The sequence below is a fragment of the Triticum urartu genome, chromosome 4 (genome assembly GCF_003073215.2).
Source record: "Triticum urartu cultivar G1812 chromosome 4, Tu2.1, whole genome shotgun sequence".
Lineage (NCBI taxonomy): Eukaryota > Viridiplantae > Streptophyta > Magnoliopsida > Poales > Poaceae > Triticum > Triticum urartu.
Window position 1 is genome coordinate 606,744,069 of NC_053025.1, and position 24,085 is coordinate 606,768,153.

The following is a 24,085-nucleotide window of genomic DNA, read 5'->3' on the forward strand; positions in this document are numbered from 1 at the left end:
CCGTAAGGACTCGAGTGATGTGAAATCCGTCAATGATTGGGTCTAGAACCAGTGCGGCGAATCCGCCATGATGGATACTAGTGGGGTGGTCCCTGCGATCGAAGGTGATCGGACAGGAGGACCATGGGTTGAACTTTGGGGCGACTGGCTCCAACGCATATACGTCCCTGAGCGCACACTTCCGCTCCCTCTTGTGGATGTGGGTTGTGTATATCATGTTCACCCTCCGCACTTGTGGGGGGAACCTCTTCTGTCCTCCGGTATTCGGCTGTCGGGGCTCCTCCTCGTCATCGCTATGTGGCCCCTTATCTTTGTTTTTGACAATTAACTTGCCGGCCTGCTTGAACACCCAAGAATCCCTGTTGGTGTGGTTGGTTGGCTTGTCGGGGGTGCCGTGTATTTGACATGAGCGATCGAGTATACGGTCCAAACTGGACGGGCCCGGAGTGCTTCTTTTGAATGGCTTTTTCCACTGACCGGGTTTAGAGCCTTTGAATCCGGCATTGACTGCCGTATCCTCGGTATTGTCGCTGTTAATGCGGCGCTTATGTTTGTTGCGACGTGACCTGCTATTGCCGTCCTTGGTATCCGAAGTACCATGGTTCTTTGATATGTTATTACTGCGAGCCAGCCAGCTCTCTTCTCCCGCACAAAAGCGGGTCATGAGTGTTGTGAGGGCTGCCATAGATTTCGGCTTTTCCTGACCAAGGTGCCGGGCTAGCCACTCGTCGTGGATGTTGTGCTTGAAAGCTGCTAGGGCCTCTGCATCCGGACAATCGATGATTTGATTTTTCTTTGTTAGGAACCATGTCTAGAATTGCCTGGCCAATTCCTCTGGCCGCTGAATTATGTGACTCAAGTCATCGGCATCTGGTGGTCACACATAAGTGCCCTGAAAATTGTCGAGGAATGCGGCTTCCAGATCTTCCCAACAGCCAATGGACTCTGCTGGCAAGCTATTGAGCCATTGCCGAGTTGGTCCTTTGAGTTTCAGTGGGAGGTATTTAATGGCGTGTAGATCATCACCGCGTGCCATGTGGATATGCAGGAGGAAATCCTCGATCCATACCGCAGGATCTGTTGTGCCGTCGTATGATTCTATATTTACGGGTTTGAAACCCTCTGGGATTTGATGATCCATTACTTCGTCTGTGAAGCATAAGGGGTGTGCGGCGCCTCTGTACTAGGCTATATCGCGATGCAGCTCCAATGAGTCTTGCCCGCTGTGCTCGGCCCGGCCGGATTTACTTTTACTGTATCCGGCATGACGATTATCGTTTCACGTAGTGGCGCGCCCTCGTGATCCGTAGATCGATCTTGCATGTTTTTCTTTGTCCTCCAATACGTCTCGCAGGTCTGGCATATTTCCCCATGCCTTTTTATTCGAATGGCGTCGGGGTGCAGGCTGAGCTTTTGGCTGGAATGCCTCTCTATCACAACCACGAGGTAGCCGGTCAGCCGCGTCATACGCTTCTTCCTCCAGTCGGGGTAGCAACCTGCATTTTGGGTAACTCTTGGAGGGGCGTTCAAGTTTATATTCCTCAGCCGCCAGGACTTCAGTCCATCTGTCAGCTAGCAGATCTTGATCAGCTTGAAGCTGGTGCTGCTTCTTCTTAAGGCTATTTGCCGTGGCTATAAGCCGGCGCTTGAAGCGCTCTTGTTCGACGGGATCCTCTGGCACGACGAATTCGTCATCGTCGAGGTTGCCTCGTCTTCGGAGGGAGGCATGTAATTATCATCCTCCTCATCTGCCGCTCTCTCAGGAGGTCTAGCCTCTCCATCCTCCTGCCCTAAATCATGCCGGAGGGGATTATTGCCATCTTCGGCACTATCCGGAGTGCTATTATCTCCTGTGCTGGTATCACCACTTTTGCTTTGGCGGGACTTAGAGCGGCGGCGCTGATGTTGGCGCTTGGGTTGCTTCTTGGAGGGGTCATCCTCCGCTGTCTCGTCGCCATTGCCTTCTTTGGGTGTGTCCACTATGTATATATCGTATGATGAGGTGGCTGTCCAGTGCCCTGTGGGCAGTGGTTCCTCTTCGTCTCCCGCATCGTCGTCCATACCGTCGATGTCTTTGGAGTCAAAGTCAAACATGTCGGTTAAGTCTTCAACAGTGGTACTAAGTGGGTGGTGGGTGGGCAGCGAGTTTCTTCGTCATCCACATCCCAATCCTGCCGGACATAGTTCGACCAGGATCCTCCTGACAAGGAGAGAAACCTTAATGAGTTCAGTATGTCACCAAAGGGCGAGTGCTAAAAAATATCTGTGGAGGTAAACTCCATGATCGGCGCCCAATCGGATTCGCTAGGAACGGGCGCAGGCAGTTCAGAGTCCATGGCCGGAGAAGGATTCGGCAGTTTGACAACACGGCTCTCGTGCAGGGTAAGGTCGATGTTCGGCTCGATCGCCACTGAGGATAAGGCCTCCGTGGCGGGGTCCATCCACCCGTCCATGGACGGTCCAACTGGCTCCGAATTGAGGGTCGGAGCGGCTGCCAGTGCGATCTCCTGAACATTGTCCGATGGTAGAGCTAAATCGTACTCATCGTGACCGTATGACGCACAAGGCAGGGGCTCGAATCCGTCAAAGATCAAGTCTCCGCGGATATTGGCCATGTAGTTTAAGCTTCCAAACCTGACCTGGTGGCCAGGGGCGTAACTTTCGATCTGCTCCAGATGGCCAAGCGAGTTGGCCCGCAGTGCAAAGCCGCCGAACACAAAGATCTGTCTGGGGAGAAAAGTCTCACCCTGGACTGCATCGCTATCGATGATCGTAGGAGCCATCAAGCCTAACGGAGACGACACAAAGGAACTCTCAATGAAAGCACCAATGTCAGTGTCAAAACCGGCGGATCTCGGGTAGGGGGTCCCGAACTGTGCGTCTAAGGCGGATGGTAACAGGAGGCAGGGGACACGATATTTTACCCAGGTTCGGGCCCTCTTGATGGAGGTAAAACCCTACGTCCTGCTTGATTTATACTTGATGATATGAGTATTACAAGAGTTGATCTACCACGAGATCGGAGAGGCTAAACCCTAGAAGCTAGCCTATGGTATGATTGTATGTTGTCCTACGGACTAAAACCCTCCGGTTTATATAGACACGGAAGAGGGTTAGGGTTACACAAGGTCGGTTACAAAGGAGGAGATATCCATATCCGTACTGCCTAGCTTGCCTTCCACGCCAAGTAGAGTCCCATCCGGACATGAGACGAAGTCTTCAATCTTGTATCTTCATAGTCCAACAGTCCAGCCAAAGGATATAGTCCAGCTATCCGGAGACCCCCTAATCCAGGACTCCCTCAGTAAGTGTCAAGAAATTCCTATGAATTATTCACTTGCTGTTGAACCATTTGATGTTTGGGGATTTGATTATATGGGGCCTTTTCCTTCCTCTAATGGGTATACACATATTTTGGTAGATGTTGATTATGTTACTAAATGGGTAGAAGCTATTCCAACTAGTAGTGTTGATCACAACACCTCTATTAAAATGCTTAAGGATGTTATTTTCCCAAGAATTGGAGTCCCTAGATATTTAATATCTGATGGTGGTTCACACTTTATTCATGGTGCTTTCTGTAAAATGCTTGCCAAGTATGATGTTAACCTTGCGTCACCCTATCATCCTCAATCTAGTGGTCAAGTTGAACTTAGCAATAGAGAAATAAATTAATTTTGCAAACTACTATCAATAGGTCCAGGAATAATTGGTCTAAAAAATTAGATGATGCACTTTGGGCTTATAGAACAACATATAAAAATCCTATGGGCATGTCTCCATATAAAATGGTTTATGGAAAAGATTGTCATTTGCCTCTTGAGTTAGAACATAAACCATTTTGGGTAGTCAAAGAGCTCAACTATGATTTCAAACTTGCTGGTGAAAAAAGGTTATTTGATATTAGCTCCTTAGATGAATGGAGAACCCAAGCTTATGAAAATGCAAAATTATTTAAAGAGAAAGTTAAAAGATGGCATGACAAAAGAATTCAAAAGCGTGAGTTTAAAGTTGGAGAATATGTTCTTTTGTACAACTCTCATTTTAGATTCTTGGCAGGAAAACTCCTCTCAAAATGGGAAGGCCCCATATGTCATCGAGGGGGTTTACCGGTCTACAGCCATCAAAATAAATAATTCCAAAGGTACTAACCCGAAGGTTGTTAATGGGCAACGAATAAAGCATTATATCTCAGATATGCCCATTAATGTTGAAAGTAATATTTATCCAAACTTTGACACCGGAAGAGCACATAAAAGAGTCCTTCCGGAGCACTCCAGAATCGTGAAAATAAGGAGGTACGTGATACAGTAAGTAAACGGACTCCGGAAAATCTGCAAAAATATTTTTTATCAATTTTGGAATATTTAAGAATTTTGGGAATAAAGAAACTTCTAGGAAGAGTCCCCTGGTGGGCACAATACACCAGGGCATGCCAGGCTTGCCTGGCGCACCCAGGTGGTTGTGCCTACTTGGGACACCTTCCGTACTCCATTTTGCTCCTGTATGCCTGGTCTCCAAGATAAAAAAAATCTATATATACTTCCCGAACCTGTTAACCACCGTATCACGAAGAAATCCTCTGTTCTCTTTTCCCTTGCTGCTTTCTGTCAGATCCCATCTACCATGGCCTGTTCAAGCACCTCCAAGGACAAGTTCTTCAAGAACGTCATCAACCCTTATCTATGGGAGGTGGTGCAGCACCCTCAAACCATCCAGATGCATGAGAGGGTGTTGTACATCCAGGATGAGCAAGGTCCCAAGGGCACGGGAATCATGGAGGCCAGGCTTGAAGCCATGGAGCAGGATGTCTTCCGGTGCAAGTGGATGGTGGAATGTGGGCTCAATGCTATTCACCTCATGATCGCGGACCTTTCCCGTGATCTCAAGGTGGATGGCAAGCCCATGAAGGACACCGTCTTCACCCTCAATGAGTGAATCAACTTCCTCCAAAGCCAGATCTATGACCTCCAAAACCAAGTCTTTGAATATGAGGCGAGGTTCAAAGGTATGAGTTTGTCTACTAGTTGCAGGACCCGCGAGACTCACTCCTCCTCTTATGATGGTGGACCACTGCCATGGAAATCCTAGGACAAGATCTCTGCTTCACCACCATCATCATCTTCACCACCAAAGGAGAACTGAGTATCGGGTATGGGCACTTCCCTTGGCTTCCGCCAAGCTTGGGGGAGGTGCCCCGGTATCGTATCATCCCACTATCTTATTACTTTTACTTATTTTAGTTTGATATTTTGCTTTAGATGAATAAAAGTTTAGTTCGATCCTTTCTTCTTTGAGAGTTTGCTTAGTGATCCATCCTTGTAATCGTGTGCAAGTTATATAATAAAGTTTAGTTTGAGTTTTTGATTTCTTACTCTCATGTTGCAAATAAAAGAAAAGAAATAAAGAAAGAAAAAGAGAAAGGAAAGAAATAAGAGAAAGGAAATAATCAATAAGATTATATACTAATCCTATGGTAGGTGATGGCACCACATAAGGAAAAGTATAAGTAGAAAATTTTATTAGAGGTTGACAAACATAGCACTAGTCAATGATGCAACTCATGAAAGAATTAATAAGGGGAGAGAAGATTCACATATAAATATACTATCCTAGAAATCTTTCGTGATTGTGAGCCCTCATCAAAATATTATATGCCAAAATTGTTGACGTTGGACAAGGAAGACAACTTACTGGTTCATGTTTGTTTATATTCACATAGAAGTCATATTGCCATAGATCCTTTAACATGTGATGCTTGCCCCTTATCTTTGCTAGCCAAAAATTCCGCACTAAGTAGAGATACTACTTGTGCATCCAAAAACCCTTAAACCCAAATCTTATTTTCAAGTGTCCACCATACCTACCTAGGGATTGAGCAAGATCCCTCAAGTAAGTTGTCATCGGTGCAAAAGGGCAATAATAATTGCTTCTAAAAGTGCGAGATCATTTAGTGTAAGAGAAAATTGAGCGTTGTACGAACTTGGATGATAAAGAATAAAAGCGACAGGCTGTATAATAAAGGTTGTCATCTTAAGGGGCAATACAACGTGACGTTCTTTTGCACTAAGGGATTGAGCATACAAACAAATAAGTGCATGGCAACCTCTGCTTCCCTCTGCGAAGGGCCTATCTTTTACTTTTATGTACTTAGTTTTATGCAAAGAGTCAAAGTTTTCCTTCTATTCCTTTTATTTTCTCCTTTGGCAAGCATCATGTGGTGAGGAAAGATCTAGGCACATATGTCCAATTGAATATAGATAGCATGAGTTATTATTGTTGATATCACCCTTGAGGTGAATATGTCGGGAGGCGAAACTATAAGCCCCTATCTTTCTCTGTGTCTGGTTGAAACGTTTTGCTCATGGGTACGAGGTGAGTATTAGCAATCATAGAAGATTATATGATAGTTGAGTATGTGGACTTGCCTAAAGGCTCCGATACGTGACCCTTCCTGAAAAGATGATGAATTGTAGTTGCAAAGTTGACTGGGAACATAGTTTGTTGGTTTCTAATAGAGTTTTTACTTTATACTTCGATTGTGTGTTGAACTATTACTTATTCATCGGAAGTATATGATAAAAGTTCTATGATACTAGTCCTATGTTTAATTTTGTTGCTGTTATAATAATCAAAACGATGCTTCTATGTTCGTATGTTTTTTTATCCACACATCTCTCTCAAAGCATGTGGACATATTTTTCAGTTTTCGGTTTTCGCTTGAGGACAAGCGAGGTCTAAGCTTGGGGGAGTTGATACATACATTTTGCATCATGTTTTCTTACTGTTATTTATAATGTTTTTATCCATAATAATGCTTTTTGGAGTAATTCTAATGCATTTTCTCTCATAATTTGGAAGGTACACACCAAGAGGGAGAATTCCGGCAGCTAGAAATCTCGACCTAACAAAGCTACGTCACGCTACCTATTCTGCACAACTCCAAATGAGCTGCAACTACACGGAGATTTTTCATGGAATATATAAGAATTACTCGAGAAAATAACTACAAGAGGGGGGCTACCAGGTGGGCATAACCCACCTGGGCACGCCAGGCCCCCCTGGCGCGCCCTGGGGGTTGTGGCCTCCTCGACCCACCTCCGGTACCCATCTTCTAGTATATAGGTCATTTGACCTAGAAAGAAAAATCAGGAGAGGACTTTCTGGACGAAGCGCCGCCGCCTCGAGTCGGAACTTGTGCAGGAGCAGTTTTTCCCTCCGGCGGAGCGATTGCGCCAGATGAACTTCCCTCCCGAAGGGGGAAATCATCGTCCTCATCATCACCAACAACTCTCCCACCATGGGGAGGGCAATCTCCATCAACATCTTCAACAACACCATTTCATCTCAAACCCTAGTTCATCTCTTGTGTTCAATCTTGTTACCGGAACTATAGACTGGTGCTTTTGGGTGACTAGTAGTGTTGATTACATCTTGTAGTTGATTACTATATGGTTTATTTGGTGGGAGATTATATGTTCAGATCCAATATGCTATTTAATATTCCTCTGATCATTAGCATGTTTATCATTTGTGAGTAGTTACTTTTGTTCTTGAGGTCACGGGAGAAATCATGTTGCAAGTAATCATGTGCACTTGATATGTTTTTGATATTTTGATAGTATGTATGTTGTGATTCCCTTAGTGGTGTCATGTGAACGTCGACTAAAAGACACTTCACTATATTTGGGCCTAAGGGAATGCATTGTGGAGTAGCAATTAAATGGTGGGTTGTGAGAGTGACAGAAACATAAATCCCAGTTTATGTGCTATTCCATAAGGGACCGATTCGATCCCAAAGTTTAATGCTATGGTTAGAATTTATTCTTAATACTTTTCTCATACTTGCGGATGCTTGTGGGAGGGTTAATCATGAGTAGGAGGTTTGTTCAAGTAAGAACATCACCTAAGCACCGGTCCACCCACATATCAAATTATCAAAATAGCGAACACAAATTGAACCAACATGATCAAAGTGACTAGATGAAATTCCTACGTACCCTCAAGAACGCTTTGCTTAACATAGGAGACCGTTTTGGCCTGTCCTTTGCCTCAAAAGGATTGGGATAGCTTGCTGCACTTTTGTTACTACTTTCGTTACTTTCTTGTTACAAATTATCTTGCTATTAAACTACTCCGCTACTTACAATTTTAGCACTAGCAGAAATTACCTTACTGAAAACTACTTGTCATTTCCTTCTGCTCCTCATTGGGTTCGATACTCTTACTTATCGAAAAGAGCTACAATTGATCCCTTATACTTGTGGGTCATCATGCTCTGGTTGACCTACGAGGTTCGGTAGTAACTTGATCTGAAGTTTCATGATCATTATCAGTAGCTTCCTCACTAGTCGGTAAATCGGTATATCGGTAAGAGACATCATAGTCGCACCATATCCAATAAAGTACGGTTACGACGTTCGGACACACCATTACACTGTGGTGTTCCAGGTGGCGTGAGTTGTGAAACTATCCACATTGTTTTAAATGAAGGCCAAACTCGTAACTCAAATATTCGCCTCCATGATCAGATCATAGAAATTTTATTTTATTGTTACGATGATTTTCCACTTCACTCTGAAATTCTTTAAACTTTTCAAATGTTTCTGACTTGTGTTTCATTAACTAGATATACCCATATCTGCTCAAATAATCTGTAAACGTCAGAAAATAACAGTACCCACCGCGAGCCTCAACACTCATTGGACCGCATATATCGGTATGTATTATTTCCAATAAGTCAGTGGCTCGCTCCACTGTTCCGAAGAATGGAGTTTTAGTCATCTTGCCCATGAGGCATGGTTTGCAAGCATCAAATGATTCATAATCAAGTGATTCCAGAAGTCCATCCGCATGGAGTTTCTTCATGCGCTTTACACCAATATGACCTAAACAGCAGTGCCACAAATATGTTGCACTATCATTATCAACTTTGCATCTTTTGGTATGAATATTATGAATATGTATATCACCACGATCGAGATTCAATAAAAATAGACCACTCTTCAAGGGTGCGTGACCATAAAATATATTACTCATATAAATAGAACTACCATTATTCTCTGATTTAAATCAATAACCGTCTCGCATCAAACAAGATACAGATATAATGTCCATGCTCAACGCTGGCACCAAATAACAATTATTCAGGTCTAAAACTAATCCTGAAGGTAGATGTAGACGTAGTATGCCGATGGCGATCACCTCGTCCTTAGCCAATCTTTGTTTAATCCATAGCCCGTGCGTCGAGTTGCAAATATGAGCAACAGAACGAGTATGAAATACCCAAGTGCTACTACGAGCATTAGTAAGGTACACATCAATAACATGTATATCAAATATACCTTTGTTCACTTTGCCATCCTTCCTATCCACCAAATACTTTGGGGCAGTTTCGCTTCCAGTGACCAGGCCCTTTCTTGGGTCCAGACTTGGGCTTCTTCCCGGGAGTGACAACTTGCTTGCCATTCTTCTTGAATTTCCCCTTCTTTCCCTTGCCCTTTTTCTTGAAACTAGTGTTCTTGTTAACCATCAACACTTGATGGTCTTTCTTCATTTCTACCTCCGCAGCTTTGAGCATAGCGAAGAGCTCGGGAATTGTCTTATCCATCCCTTGCATATTATGGTTGATCATGAAGCCTTTGTAGCTTGGTGGCAGTGATTGAAAAACGCTGTCAATAACACTATCATCTGGAAGATTAACGCCTAGCCGAGTCAAGTGGTTATGGTACCCAGACATTCTGAGTATGTGTTCACTGACAGAATTGTTCTCCTCCATCTTGCAGCTATAGAAGTTGTTGGAGACTTCATATCTCTCAACTCAGGCATTTGCTTGAAACATTAACTTCAACTCCTGGAACATCCCATATCGTTCATGATGTCCAAAATGTCTTTGAAGTCCCGATTCTAAGTCGTAGAGTATCGTACACTGATGTATAGAGTAGTCATCAGATCGCGTCTGCCAGACGTTCAAAGCATCTACAGTGGGGGGTGGGGGGGCTTTTCACCTAGCGGTTCATCAAGGACATAATTCTTATGTGCAGCAATGAGGATAATCCTCAAGTTACGGACCCAGTCCGTGTAGTTGATACCACCATCTTTCAACTTAGCTTTCTGTAGGAACACATTAAAATTCAAGGGAACGATAGCACGGGCCATTGATCTACAACATAGAGATGCAAAAACTATCATGACTAAGTTCATGATAAATTTAAGTTCTATTAATCATATTACTTAATAACTCCCACTTAGATAGACATCCCTCGAGTCATCTAAAAGATCACGTGATCCATATCAACTAAACCATGTCCGATCATCACGTGAGATGGAATAGTTTTCAATGGTGAACATCTCTATGTTGATCATATCTACTATATGATTCACGTTCGACCTTTCGGTCTCCGGTGTTTCGAGGCCATGTCTGTACATGCTAGGCTCGTCAAGTTTAACCCGAGTATTCCGCATGTGCAAAACTGTCTTGCACCCATTGTATGTGAACGTAGAGCTTATCACACCTGATCATCACGTGGTGTCTCGGCACGACAAACTGTCGCAACGGTGCATACTCAGGGAGAACACTTATACCTTGAAATTTTAGTAAGGGGTCATCTTATAATACTACCGTCGTACTAAGCAAAATAAGATGCATAAAAGATAAACATCACATGCAATCAATATATGTGACATGATCTTTACAGATGTGACACTTAATAATATTTGTGGGCAAATTAATAAAGGGTAGGTTGGAGTTGATTTTGCCAACTCAACCTTGTGTATATAATTGTAGCAATAAAAGAACTAAATTAAAATATGATTATTAGGTAGTTATGAGGACAAAATCATCTTTGTGCAAAAATAAACCCTCAAGCCTTCCTTTTGTTATACTATGCATATACATGTAGGTCTGCTTTATTATTACTCCTATGTAACTTGCCAATACATTCAAAGTATTGACCTATATGGCTGCAACCTCTCATGTTGCAGGATATTCAGACAAAGAGTAAGGTACCATTAGGGTCGCGAGTCTGCACTCAGCATCGCCAGTTGGCTCTGATGGGACTCATCATTATTTTCTGCTACTTTCCGATGTTTGATTGAATAAAGCTAGCCAAGTGCTATGCAGATTGCTTTATTTTATACATTCTGGATCATACGTTGTACTAAATGATGCACTTGCTATTCTGGTATTCATCTATACTGTGTGTGCTAGCGAGTTCGATCCAGGGACTAGCACCGTAAGCACTGAGACTCAAATCCTTCGAGGTATGGTCCTTACATAATGCTACCATCGTACTAAGCAAAATAAGATGCATAAAAGATAAACATCACATGCAATAAATATATGTGACATGGTATGGCCATCATCATCTTGTGCCTTTGATCTCCATCTCCAAGGCACCGTTATGATCTCCATCGTCACCGGCTTGACACCTTGATCTCCATCGTAGCGCCGTGGTCGTCTCGCCAACTATTGCTTCTACAACTATCGGTAACACATAGTGATAAAGTAAAGCAATTACATGTCGTTTGCATTTCATACAATAAAGCAACAAACATAAGGCTCCTCCCAGTTGCCAATAACTTCTACAAAACATGATCATCTCATACAATAACGTATATCACATCATGTCTTGACCATATCACATCACAATATGCCCTACAAAAACAAGTTAGACGTTCTCTACTGTGTTGTTGCAAGTTTTACGTGGCTGCTACGGGCTTCTACTAAGAACCATTCTTACCTACGCATCAAAACCACAACGGTGATTTATCAAGTCTGCTGATTTAACCTTCAACAAGAACCGGCCACAGTCAAATTCGATTCAAATAAAGTTGAAGAAACAGACACCCACCAGCCACCTTTATGCAAAAATACTTGCATCTTTGTCGGTGGAACCGCTCTCATGAACGTGTTCATGTAAGGTTGGTCCGGGCCGCTTCATCCAACAATATCGCCGAATCAAAATAAGACATTGGTGGTAAGCAGTATGACGATCACCGCCCACAACTCTTTGTGTTCTACTTGTGCATATCATCTACTCATAGACCTGGCTCTGATATATACCACTATTGGGGAACATAGCATGAAATTTCAAAAAAAAATTCCTATGCTCATGCAAGATCTATCTAGGAGATGCATAGCAACGAGAGGGGGGAGTGTGTCCACGTACCCTCGTAGACACAAAAGCGGAAGTGTTAGCTTAACGCGGTTGATGTAGTCGAACGTCTTCTCGATCCAACCGATCAAGCACCGAACGTACGGCACCTCCGAGTTCTACACACGTTCAGCTCGATGACGTCCCTCGAACTCTTGATCCAGCAAAGTGTCGATGGAGAGTTCCATCAGCACGACGGCATGGTGACAGTGATGGTGAAGTGATCCGCGCAGGGCTTCGCCTAAGCACGACGTGAATAAGACCGGAGGCGTAAACTGTGGAGGGGGCGCCGCACACGGCTTGGAACAATTGATGTGTGTAATAGGTGCCCCCACCCCCGTATATAAAGGACGGAGAGGGGAGGAGGAAGGCCCTAGGCACGCCCCAAGTAGGGAAGTCCTACTTGGGCTCCTAGTAGGATTCGCCCCCCCCCTTTCCTTTTACCGAAACGGGAAAGAAGGGGGAAGGAGAGAGAGAGAGGAGGAGAAGGAAAGGGGGGCGCCGCCCCCTCCCCTAGTCCAATTCGGACTCCTTCCATGAGGGGGGGATGCCACCCCTTGTGGGCTGGCTTGCCTCTCTCCTATGGCCCATATGGCCAATGTCTTCCTCTGGGGGGTTTCGGTAACCCCCTCAGTACTCCGATAAGTACCCGATACAATCCGAAACACTTCCGGTGTCCGAATGATATCATCCAATATATCAATCTTTACCTCTCGACCATTTCAAGACTCCACGTCATGTCCGTGATCTCATCCGGGGCTCCGAACAACATTCGGTTCACCAAATCATATAACTCATCTTTACCTAATATTAAAAGACGGAGACTTTCATAGTTCTCCATATGTCATCCTTTTATATCCATTGATTTTATGTTAACTATAAAGATCAACGGTTGAGATTTAAAAGAAGATTTTTTTCCCGTCAAGCCCTCAATGCCGCGTTCTAAAAAACACGTTAGTTATTTTCTAGAATCGTAATACAAAATGATTGAGCCAGGCAGCAAGGCTGCAGGCCGCACGTCGATCGGCCGATTGGCCGAGCCCAGCAAAGGAATACATTAACAAATCGTTTTCGATTGGATAGGGAATAACTAGTACTTAGTTCAAAAAAAAGATAAGTAGCTTAGCGTCGAGGCGGCATGCAGTGGCTAAATGCCTAAACCACCTCGTATCCGAGTAGGACAGGGAATAGCTAGCTTGCTTGGTCCTCAAAAAGAAAAGGCTAGCTAGCTTACTGCTATACTAATATATACTACTACACTGTACGGATAGAGTGGCTAACGTCTTGCCGAAAGGGTTAGTCTGGGTCAACAACGAGCACTCAAGTACCGGGGCCGCAACGTGAGGGTGAGGTTGTCGTCGAGGCCACCGAGGCGGTATGGAGCTGTTCAAGTCTGGAAGAAGAGGGTGGTGTAGGCATCGTCTCAGGCGGCTTCGTGGACGGAGATGCAAATGCAAACGCCACGGCTAGGGACACACGGAGGCATGCACTACAGTGAGAATGAAAGCCCCGCCATTTCCTAGCCGGGGCAACCCCTCGCATGAGAAGTCGCAGCATAGTATCAGACTTCGGTCCTGGAAACCGGCGGAGCTGAGGGGTCGTCCTCCTGGGACAAGGCGAGGACGAGTGCCAGGGTATCGTGGCCATTGGAGTAGGAGCGGCGGCGGTGCTCTGGGTGTCGGCGAGTGGGAAGAAGTGGCGTAGCACGTACAACAGGGAAGCAACAAGGGGCGGGAGCGCAGCGGCCGGGTCGACGGCGTGGCAGTAGAAGAAGAGGCGCTTGACGGCGCCGGTGACACGCGGATTCGCTCCTGCAGGCGCACTTCAGCAATGGATTGGATTTGGATGCTCGTTGGCTGGCTCGGTTGGGTTGGGTGAATGGTCGATCTGATCTAGCTCCTGCCCACCTACCGCTTTCACTCTGCTCTGCATTGCTATGTTCGAGTGGCTTTTTGGCATCCAGGTGGAGTGGGTTTGGCACTAAGTTAGCTAGCATGATTTAGCTTTGGCCTGTTTTGCTGAGCACTCTCAGTCTAACATAATTAGAATGGTGTCGTGCATGCACTTCATCTTCAGAGCAGAGATCAGGTGATGCTCAGGTGAGGGTCTAAATGTTGCCCAATCTTCTCCCACCACTACTATGACATAAGATATCACTGTCTTTATAAGGAATACGGTACAACCATAAATTTTACATGCATGAACATGTATATCTTTTCATCCTTACAAATGAACATACTCATATGATCATATGCCACCTTTATAAGCACCTCCCGGAGACTAGCTGCATGCGGGATAATTTCTCCATTGGTTACGGTGGTAGTAAATCACCTCATGCCCTCTACAACTATTTGTGATCTTATGTTCTTGTGATGGAAGGCCATGATTCCACCTAGCTAAGCTCCTCCTCTGACCTCCTATCAGTAAGAAAGTGCTAATCTCACCTGATACAAACAAGCAAGTTCTACTTACGTGTTATTACTCTAGATTTGTTACTGCCATTCCTTCCTATTTTATTCAGTGTTGCTAAATCTTAGTGGATTGAGATGTCGTTAGGTCTTAGTCAACACTATACTCGTGAGACGAGATTTTGCATGAAGATTCATTTACCTTTTTCTTTCTTTGTTTGTTATATGTTATGTCACTTGATTGAGAGTTAGTCAAATCTTAGTTGACTGAGGCCTAACCAAACCTTATTTTATTTTTTTACTTTCGAAATGAGCAAATTATCTAAACCTAGCTTTGTTCACAAGGATCAACTTACTTGGAACAATATCTTATATTCTGAAATGGCATCCCGGATAACCCTGACTTTAATTGATCTATTGTTTTTGTCATAGAAGACCGTTGTGTTGTGACACGATGACATTTTCTCCATAGAGAAACACGAACATTGTGCATATTGCGGCAAGGACATGTGTTTTGTCTCTCTCGTTGCAATGCACGGGCATATTTACTAGTATAATACAAATCATCATCGAACCTTAAACGCGCAGACCCTACGGGTTCGAGGACTATGTAGACATGACCGAGACACCTCTCCGGTCAATAACCAATACCGGAACCTGGATGCTCATATTGGTTCATACATATTCTACGAAGATCTTTATCGGTCAAACCACAATGACAACATACATCATTCCCTTTGTCATCGGTACGTTACTTGCCCAATTTTCGATCGTCGGTATCTTCATACCTAGTTCAATCTCGTTACCGACAAGTCTCTTTACTCGTTCCGTAATGCATCATCCCACAACTAAATCATTAGTCACATTGCTTGCAAGGCTTATCATGATGTGCATTACCGAGAGGGCCCAGAGATACCTCTCCGATACTCGGAGTGAGAAATCCTAATCTCGATCTATGCCAACTCAACAAACACCTTCGGGGATACCTGTAGGGCATCTTTATAATCACCTAGTTACGTTCTGGCATTTGATAGCACACAAGGCATTCCTCCGGTATCCAGGAGTTGCATAATATCATAGTCAAAGTAATATGTATAAGTCATGAAGAAAGCAATAGCAATAAAAATTGACGATCATTATGCTAAGCTAACAGATGGGTCTTGTCCATCACATCATTCTCTTAATGATGTGATCCCGTTCATCAAATGACAACACATGTCTACGGTTAGGAAAATTAACCATATTTGATTAACGAGCTAGTCCAGTAGAGGCTTACTAGGGACACTGTGTATTGTCTATGTATTCACACATGTATCAAGTTTCCGGTTAATACAATTCTAGCATGATTAATAAACATTTGTCATGATATAAGGAAATATGAATAACAACTTCATTATTGCCTCTAGGGCATATTTCCTGATGTGTGTGTGTGTGTCATCCTTGCGCAGGGGCCATGCTAATCTTCTCTGTATCGTTCCAATTTTTATCGGATGTCCCTGAAGGGACGATGCTAGCTGCCGCGCTCTGCCTTATAAACCAGTCCGACTCTCCTCGGCTAGCCGATGTGGGACAAAACAAACGAGCTTTTGTTTTTCCCACAACACTGTCCATCCAAACCTAGACACCATCGGGCGCACGGCGTGGCGCTAGTTGCAAGCTAGATCTCTCTTGATGTGGCCCAAATAAATGGACGAGCATAACAGGCCCTCGTGTTTTTTCGTTAGGGAACAACGAACGATGCTTGGACACTAAAAAGAATACTATAGTTGTTGCCGCAAGTGGGGGTGGGCACATGCACATTTAGGGAAGGAGGGATCAACAAATCCTTTTGGTTGTTCACAATTTATGAAAGGTGGATTATGCAAATCGACAAACCTTTTTAAAAAGCAAACTTGTGTGTGAAGGAGATTAGACGATCAAGTTGTTGCGACAGGTAAATATTGCAAAGACCATAGTGCCAAATGGTTCATGCTAAGCTAGCTTACCATGTATTTAGTGTGACTAGATATATAAAATGGTATGCAACATATATAATTTTCTACATGAAGATTGAGATTTCACCAGTTGTGACCTATGTAATTCATCGACCACTAGTTATTGTACACTAAAGATAGAAAGGTTTGAAGAAGAGATTCTTTCGGGTGTACCAGAATCCAGTACTAGTGTCCGAGAGAGTTTTCTCACAAGTCTTAGATGAGTTTGTTAGGTGGTAATATAATCAAATTAGACTAATGAAACATGTTTTTTTGCGTTATGACCGAATCACAGTTAAGAGTAAGGAACAAAGACAATAAAAAATTGAAGGAACACACTACATGTGGGAGGACTGAAACAGAAGACTAATCCAGAAACATGTGATAATAGATTAGAAAGCTAAAAAGTTACTACAGAAAGGTTATATCTGCTATAACAAAGAAGAGAAAGCGTGTGGATCTAAGTTTAAAAAGGCAATATTGAGGACCTCTCTGATAGAGAATGGAAACTAAAGGGCCTTTCTGTACGAATAGCTGCACACGCAAATGCAAGAAAGAAGGCTCCAGGGAATTGCGCGGAAAATCTCAAAAAAATTGGACCATTTCTCGATTTGTGCGTGTCATCCTTGCGCAGGGGCCATGCTAATCTTCTCTGTAACATTCCAATTTTATCGGATGTCCCCGAAGGGACGATGCTAGCTACCGCGCTGTGCCTTATAAACCAGGCCGACTCTCCCCGGCTGGCCGATGTGGGACTAAAAAAACGAGCGTTTGTTTTGCCCACGACACTGTCCGCCCAAACCTATATTCCATCGGGTGCGCAGCAGGCCGCCAATTGCAAGCCGGATCTCTCTTGATGTGGCCCAAATTAATGGAAGAGCATAACGGGCTCTCATGTTTTTTCGTTAGGGAATAACGAACGATGCTCGGACACTAAAAAGAATATGATAGTAGTTGCAGCACGTGGGGGGAGGGCACATGCATGTTTAGGAAAGGAGGGATCAACAAATCCTTTTGGTTGTTCACAATTTATGAAAGGTGGATTATGCAAATCGAGAAACCTTTTTAAAAAGGAAACTTGTGCGAGAAGGAGATTAGACGATCAAGTTGTTTGCACAAGTACATATTGCAAACACCATAGTGCCAAAAGGTTCATGCTGAGCTAGCTTACCGTGTCTTTGGTGTGACTAGATATATAAATAGGTGTGCAATATAAATACTTTTCTATATGAAGATTGATATTTCACCAGTTGTGACCTACGTAACTCATCGATCACTATTTATTGTACACGAAAGATAGAAAGATTTGAAGAAGAGATTCTTTCGGGTGTACCGGAATCCAGCACTAGTGTTCGAGAGAATTTTCTCACAAGTCTTAGATGAGCTTGTTAGGTGGTAACATAATGAAATTGTCAAAGTGAAACATGTTTTTTTGCATTATGACCGAATCACAGTTAACGGTAAGGAACAAAGACAATAAAAAATTGAAGGAATAAACTACATCAATGTTGGGGATATCGCTTATCGGGAACTTATCGGCCAACTCATGATAAGGTGTAAATCAGCCAGTTTATCGGCATATCAACTGATTTATCACCATATCGGCTGATTTATCGGCCGATTTATCTTATCGGTCAAACTATGGTAAGCAATAAATCGACCGATTTATCGGAATATTAGAAGAAATTTTGAACAATGCACAACATGTAGGAGGACTGAAACGGAAGACTAATTCAGAAACATGTGATAATAGATTAAAAAGCTAAAAAGTTACTACATAAAGGTTGTATTGCGATAACAAAAAAGAGAAAGCATGTGGATCTAAATTTAAAAAGGAAGTATTGAGGACCTCTCCGATAGAGAAAGGAAACTAAAGGGCCTTTCTGTAAGAATAGCAGCACACACAAGTGCAAGAAAGAAGGCTCCATGGACTTTCGCGGAAAACCTCAAAAAAATTTGGACCATTTCTCGATTTGTGCGTGTCATCCTTGCGCAGGGGCCATGCTAATCTTCTCTGTATCGTTCCAATTTTATCGGATGTCCCCGAAGGGACGGTGCTAGCTGGCGCGCTCTGCCTTATAACCAAGTCCGACTGTCCCCGACTGGCCGATGTGGGACTAAACAAACGAGCATTTGTTTTACCCACGGCGCTGTCCAGCCAAACCTAGACGCCATCGGGCGCGCGGCGGGCCGCCAGTTGCAAGCTGGATCTATCTTGATGTGGCCCAAAATAATGGAAGAGCATAACGGGCACTCATGTTTTTCGTTAGGGAATGACGAACGATGCCTGGACACTAAAAAGAAAACTATAGTTTTTCCCGCACGTGGGGGGAGGGCACATGCACGTTTAGGAAAGGAGGATCAACAAATCCTTTTGGTTGTTCACAATTTATTAAAGGTGGATTATGCAAATCGACAAATCTTTTTAAAAAAGCAAACTTGTGCGAGGAGATTAGACGATCAAGTTGTTACCACAAGTACATATTGCAAAGACAAATAGTGCCAAAAGGTTCATGCTAAGCTAGCTTACCGTGTCTTTGATGTGACTAGATATATAAAATGGTATGCAACGTAAATACTTTTCTACATGAAGATTGAGATTTCGGCAGTTGTGACCTAAGTAATTCATCGACCACTAGTTATTGTACACTCAAATTAGAAAGGTTTGAAGAAGAGATTCTTTCGGGTGTACTAGAATCTAGCACTAGTGTCCGAGAGAGTTTTCTCACAAGTCTTAGATGAGCTTGTTAGGTGGTAATATATTCAAATTGTCCGAATGAAACATGTTTTTTTGCGTTATGACCGAATCACAGTTAGGGTAACAAACAAAGACAATAAAAAATTGAAGGAATACACTACATCAATGTTGTGGATATCGCTTATCGGGAACTTATCGGTTAACTCATGATAAGGGGTAAATCGGCTAGTTTATCGGCATATCATCCGATTTATCGCCATATCGGCTGATTTATCGGCCGATTTATCTTATCGATGAGACAATGTTAAGAGATAAATCGACAGATTTACCGAAATATCAGAAGATATTTTGTACAATGCACTACATGTAGGAGGACTGAAACGGAAGACTAATCCAGAAACGTGTGATAATAGATTAAAAAGCTAAAAAGTTACTACATAAAGGTTAGATTGCAATAACAAAGAAGAGAAAGCATGTGGATCTAAATTTAAAAAGGCAGTATTGAGGACCTCTCTGATAGAGAAATGAAACTAAAGGGCCTTTCGGTACGAATAGCTACACACGCAAGTGCAAGAAAGAAGGCTCTAGTGACTTGCGCGGAAAATCTCAAAAAAATTGGACCATTTCTCGATTTGTGCGTGTCATCCTTGTGCAGGGGCCATGCTAATCTTCTCTGTATCGTTCCAATTTTATCGGATGTCCCCGAAGGGACGGTGCTAGCTGCGGAGCTCTGCCTTATAAACCAGTCCGACTCTCCCCGGCTGGCCGATGTGGGACTAAACAAACGAGCGTTTCTGTTGCCCACGGCGGTGTCCAGCCATACCTAGATTCCAACGGGCTCGTGGCAGGCCGCCAGTTGCAAGCCAGATATCTCTTCATGTGTCCCAAATTAATGGAAGAGCATAACGGGCCCTCGTGTTTTTTCTTGAGGGAATAATGAACGATGCTTGAACACTAAAAAGAAAACTATAGTTGTGGCCGCACGTGGGGGGAGGGCACAAGCACGTTTAGGAGAGGATGGATAAACAAATCGTATTGGTTGTTCACAATTTATGAAAGGTGGATTATGCAAAACGACAAACCTTTTTGAAAAGAAAACTTGTGCGAGAAGGAGATTAGACGATCAAGTTGTTGCCACAAGTACCATATTGCAAAGACCATAGTGCCAAAAGGTTCATGCTAAGCTAGCTTACCGTGTCTTTTGTGTGACTAGATATATAAAATGGTATGCAACATATATACTTTTCTACATGAAGTTTGAGATTTCACCAGTTGTGACCTACGTAATTCATCGACCACTAGTTATTGTACACTAAAGATAGAAAGGTTTGAAGAAGAGATTCTTTCGGGTGTACAAGAATCAAGCACTAGTGTCCGAGAGAGTTTTCTCACAAGTCTTAGATGAGTTTGTTAGGTGGTAAGATAATCTAATTAGAGTAATGAAACATGTTTTTTTGCGTTATGACCTAATCACAGTTAAGGGTAAGGAACAAAGACAATAAAAAATTGAAGAAATACACTACTTGTAGGAGGACTGAAACGGAAGACTAATCCAGAAACGTGTGATAATAGATTAAAAAGCTAAAAAGTTACTACATAAAGGTAGTATCTGCAATAACAAACAAGAGAAATCGTGTGGACCTAAATTTAAAAAGGTAGTATTGACGACCTCTTTGATAGAGAAGGGAAACTAAAGGGCCTGTCTATAGGAATAGCAGCACACGCAAGTGCAAGAAAGAAGGCTCCAATGACTTGCACGGAAAATCTCAAAAATATTTGGACCATTTCTCGATTTGTGCGTGTCATCCTTGCGCAGGGGCCATGCTAATCTTCTCTGTATCGTTCCAATTTTAATGGATGTCCCCAAAGGGACGATACTAGCTGCCGCGCTCTGCCTTATAACCCAGTCCGACTCTCCTCGACTGGCCGATGTGGGACTAAACAAACGAGCGTTTGTTTTGCCCACGCCGCTGTGCAGTCAAACCTAGATGCCATCGGGCACGCGGCGGGCCGCCAGTTTCAAGCCGGATCTCTCCTGATGTGGCCCAATTAAATGGAAGACATAACGGGCCCTCGTGTTTTCTCCTTAGGGAATAACGAATGATGCTTGGGAACTAAAAAGAAAACTATAGTTGTTGCCGGACGTGGGTGGAGGGCACATGCACGTTTAGGAAAGGAGGGATCAAGAAATCCTTTTGGTTGTTCAGAATTTATGAAAGGTGGATTATGCAAATCAACAAACCATTTTAAAAAAGCAAACTTGTGCGAGACGGAGATTAGATGATCAAGTTGTTGCCACAAGTACATATTGCAAATACCATAGTGCCAAAAGGTTCAAGCTAAGCTAGCTTAACGTATCTTTGGTGTGACTAGATATATAAAATGGTATGCAACATAAATATTTTTCTACATGAAGATTGAGATTTCACCAGTTGTGACCTACGTAATTCATCGACCACTAGTTATTTTACACTAAAGATAGAAAGGTTTGAAGAACAAATTCTTTCAGGTGTACCAGAATCCAACACTAGTGTCCGAGAGAGTTTTCTCACAAGTCTTAGATGAGCTTGTTAGGTGGTAACATAATAAAATTGTCAAGTGAAACATGTTTTTTTGCGTTATGACCGAATCACAGTTAAGGGTAAGGAAGAAAGACAATAAAAAATTGAAGGAATACACTACATCAATGTTGGGGATATCGCTCATCAGGAACTTATCAGTCAACTCATGATAACGGGTAAATCGGCCAGTTTATCGACATATCGGCTGATTTATCGGCCGATTTATCTTATCGGTCAGACAACGGTAAGCAATAAATCGACTGATTTATTGGAATGTAAGAAGATATTTTGAACAATACACTACATGTAGAAGGACTAAAATAGAAGACTAATCCAGAAACGTGCGATAATAGATTAAAAAGCTAAAAAGTTACTATATAAAGGTTGTATTGAAATAACAAAGAAGAGAAAGCATGTGGATCTAAATTTAAAAAGGCAGTATTGAGGACCTCTCTGATAGAGAAAGGAAACTAAAGGGCCTTTCTGTAGGAATAGAAGAACACACAAGTGCAAGAAACAAGGCTCCACGGACTTGCGTGGAAAATCTTAAAAAAATTGGACCATTTCTCGATTTGTGCGCTTGCGCAGGGGCCATTCTAATCTTGTTTATACCGTTCCAATTTTATCGGATGTCCCCGAAGGGATGATGCTAGCTGCCATGCTGTGCCTTATAAACAAGTCCGACCCTCCCTGGCTTGCCGATGTGGGACTAAACAAACGAGCGTTTGTTTTGCCCACGGCGCTGTCCATCCAAACCTAGATGCCATCGAGCGCCGGCGGGCCACCAATTGCAAGCCAGATCTCTCTTGATGTGGCCCAAATTAATGGAAGACCATAACGGGCCGTCGTGTTTTTTGGTTAGGGAATAACGAACGATTCTTGGACACAAAAATATATTATAGTTGTTGTTGCACGTGGGGGGAGGGCACATGCACGTTTAGGAAAGCAGGCATCAACAAATCCTTTTGATTGTTCACAATTTATGAAAGGTTGATTATGCAAATCGACAAACCTTTTTAAAAAGCAAACTTTTGCAAGAAGTAGATTAGATGATCAAGTTGTTGCCTCAAGTACATAATGCATAGACCATAGTGCTAAAAGGTTCATGCTAAGCTAGCTTACCGTGTCTTTGGTGTGACTAGATATATAAAATGGTATGCAACATATATACTTTTCTACATGAAGTTTGAGATTTCACCAATTGTGACCCATCGACCAGTAGTTATTGTACATTAAAGATAGAAAGATTTGAAGAAGAGATTCTTTCAGGTGTAACAGAATCCAGCACTAGTGTCCGACAGAGTTTTCTCACAAGTCTTAGATGAGCTTATTAGGTGGTAACATAATAATATTAGACTAATGAAACATGTTTTTTATGTTATGACCGAATCACAGTTAAGGGCAAGGAACAAAGACAAAAAAATTCAATGAATACACTACATGTAGGAGGACTGAAACGGAAGACTAATCTAGAAACGTGTGATAATAGATTAAAATGCTAAAAAGTTACTACAGAAAGGTTGTATTGAGGACCAATCTGTGTGGATCTAAATTTAAAAAGGCAGTATTGAGGACCAATCTGATAGATAAAGGAAACTAAACGGCCTTTCTGTAGGAATAGCTGCGCACGCAAGTGCGAGAAAGAAGGCTCCAGTGACTTGCGCGGAAAATCTCAAAACAATTTGGACCATTTCTCGATTTTTGCATGTCATCCTTGCGCAGCGGCCATGCTAATCTTCTCTGTATCGTTCCAATTTTATCGGATGTCTCCGAAGGGACGATGCTAGCTGCGACGCTCTGCCTTATAAACCAGTCCGACTCTCCCCAGCTAGACGATGTGGGACTAAACAAACGAGCGTTTGATTTTCCCATGGGGTTGTCCTGCCAAATCTAGACGCCATAGGGCGCGCGGCGGGCCGCCAGTTGCAAGCCGGATCTCTCTTGATGTGGCCCAAATAAATGGAAGAGCATAATGGGTCCTCGTGTTTTTGTTAGGGAATAACGAACGATCCTTGGACAAAAAAAATACTATAGTTGTTGCCGCACGTGGGGGGAGGGCACATGCATGTTTAGGAAAGGATGTATCAACAAATCCTTTTGGTTGTTCACAATTTATGAATGGTGGATTATGCAAATCAAAAAATTTTAAAAAGAAAACTTGTGCGTGAAGGATCTTAGACGATCAAGTTATTGCCACTAGTACATATTGCAAAGACCATAGTGCCAAAAGTTTCATGCTAAGCTAGCTTACCGTGTCTTTGGTGTGACTAGCTATATAAAATGGTATGCA

At 43.0% G+C, this 24,085-nt stretch overlaps 6 non-coding genes and 1 pseudogene across 6 annotated transcripts; all 7 read right to left on the bottom strand.

Moving 5' to 3' along the window:
- Positions 1-15,966: 15,966 nt before the first annotated feature.
- Positions 15,967-16,069, bottom strand: LOC125555049. The gene has a single exon (XR_007304507.1). It is a non-coding gene; the product is annotated as a U6 spliceosomal RNA (small nuclear RNA).
- Positions 16,070-17,124: 1,055 nt separating this feature from the next.
- On the bottom strand, positions 17,125-17,227 carry LOC125555032. The gene has a single exon (XR_007304489.1). It is a non-coding gene; the product is annotated as a U6 spliceosomal RNA (small nuclear RNA).
- A 1,259-nt stretch (positions 17,228-18,486) lies between these two features.
- LOC125555214 lies at positions 18,487-18,589 on the bottom strand. The gene has a single exon (XR_007304648.1). It is a non-coding gene; the product is annotated as a U6 spliceosomal RNA (small nuclear RNA).
- A 1,254-nt stretch (positions 18,590-19,843) lies between these two features.
- On the bottom strand, positions 19,844-19,946 carry LOC125555217. The gene has a single exon (XR_007304652.1). It is a non-coding gene; the product is annotated as a U6 spliceosomal RNA (small nuclear RNA).
- Positions 19,947-21,004: 1,058 nt separating this feature from the next.
- LOC125555029 lies at positions 21,005-21,107 on the bottom strand. The gene has a single exon (XR_007304485.1). It is a non-coding gene; the product is annotated as a U6 spliceosomal RNA (small nuclear RNA).
- Positions 21,108-22,344: 1,237 nt separating this feature from the next.
- LOC125555057 lies at positions 22,345-22,440 on the bottom strand (annotated as a pseudogene).
- Positions 22,441-23,471: 1,031 nt separating this feature from the next.
- On the bottom strand, positions 23,472-23,574 carry LOC125555043. Its single transcript, XR_007304501.1, has one exon. It is a non-coding gene; the product is annotated as a U6 spliceosomal RNA (small nuclear RNA).
- Between the last annotated feature and the right edge of the window lie 511 nt (positions 23,575-24,085).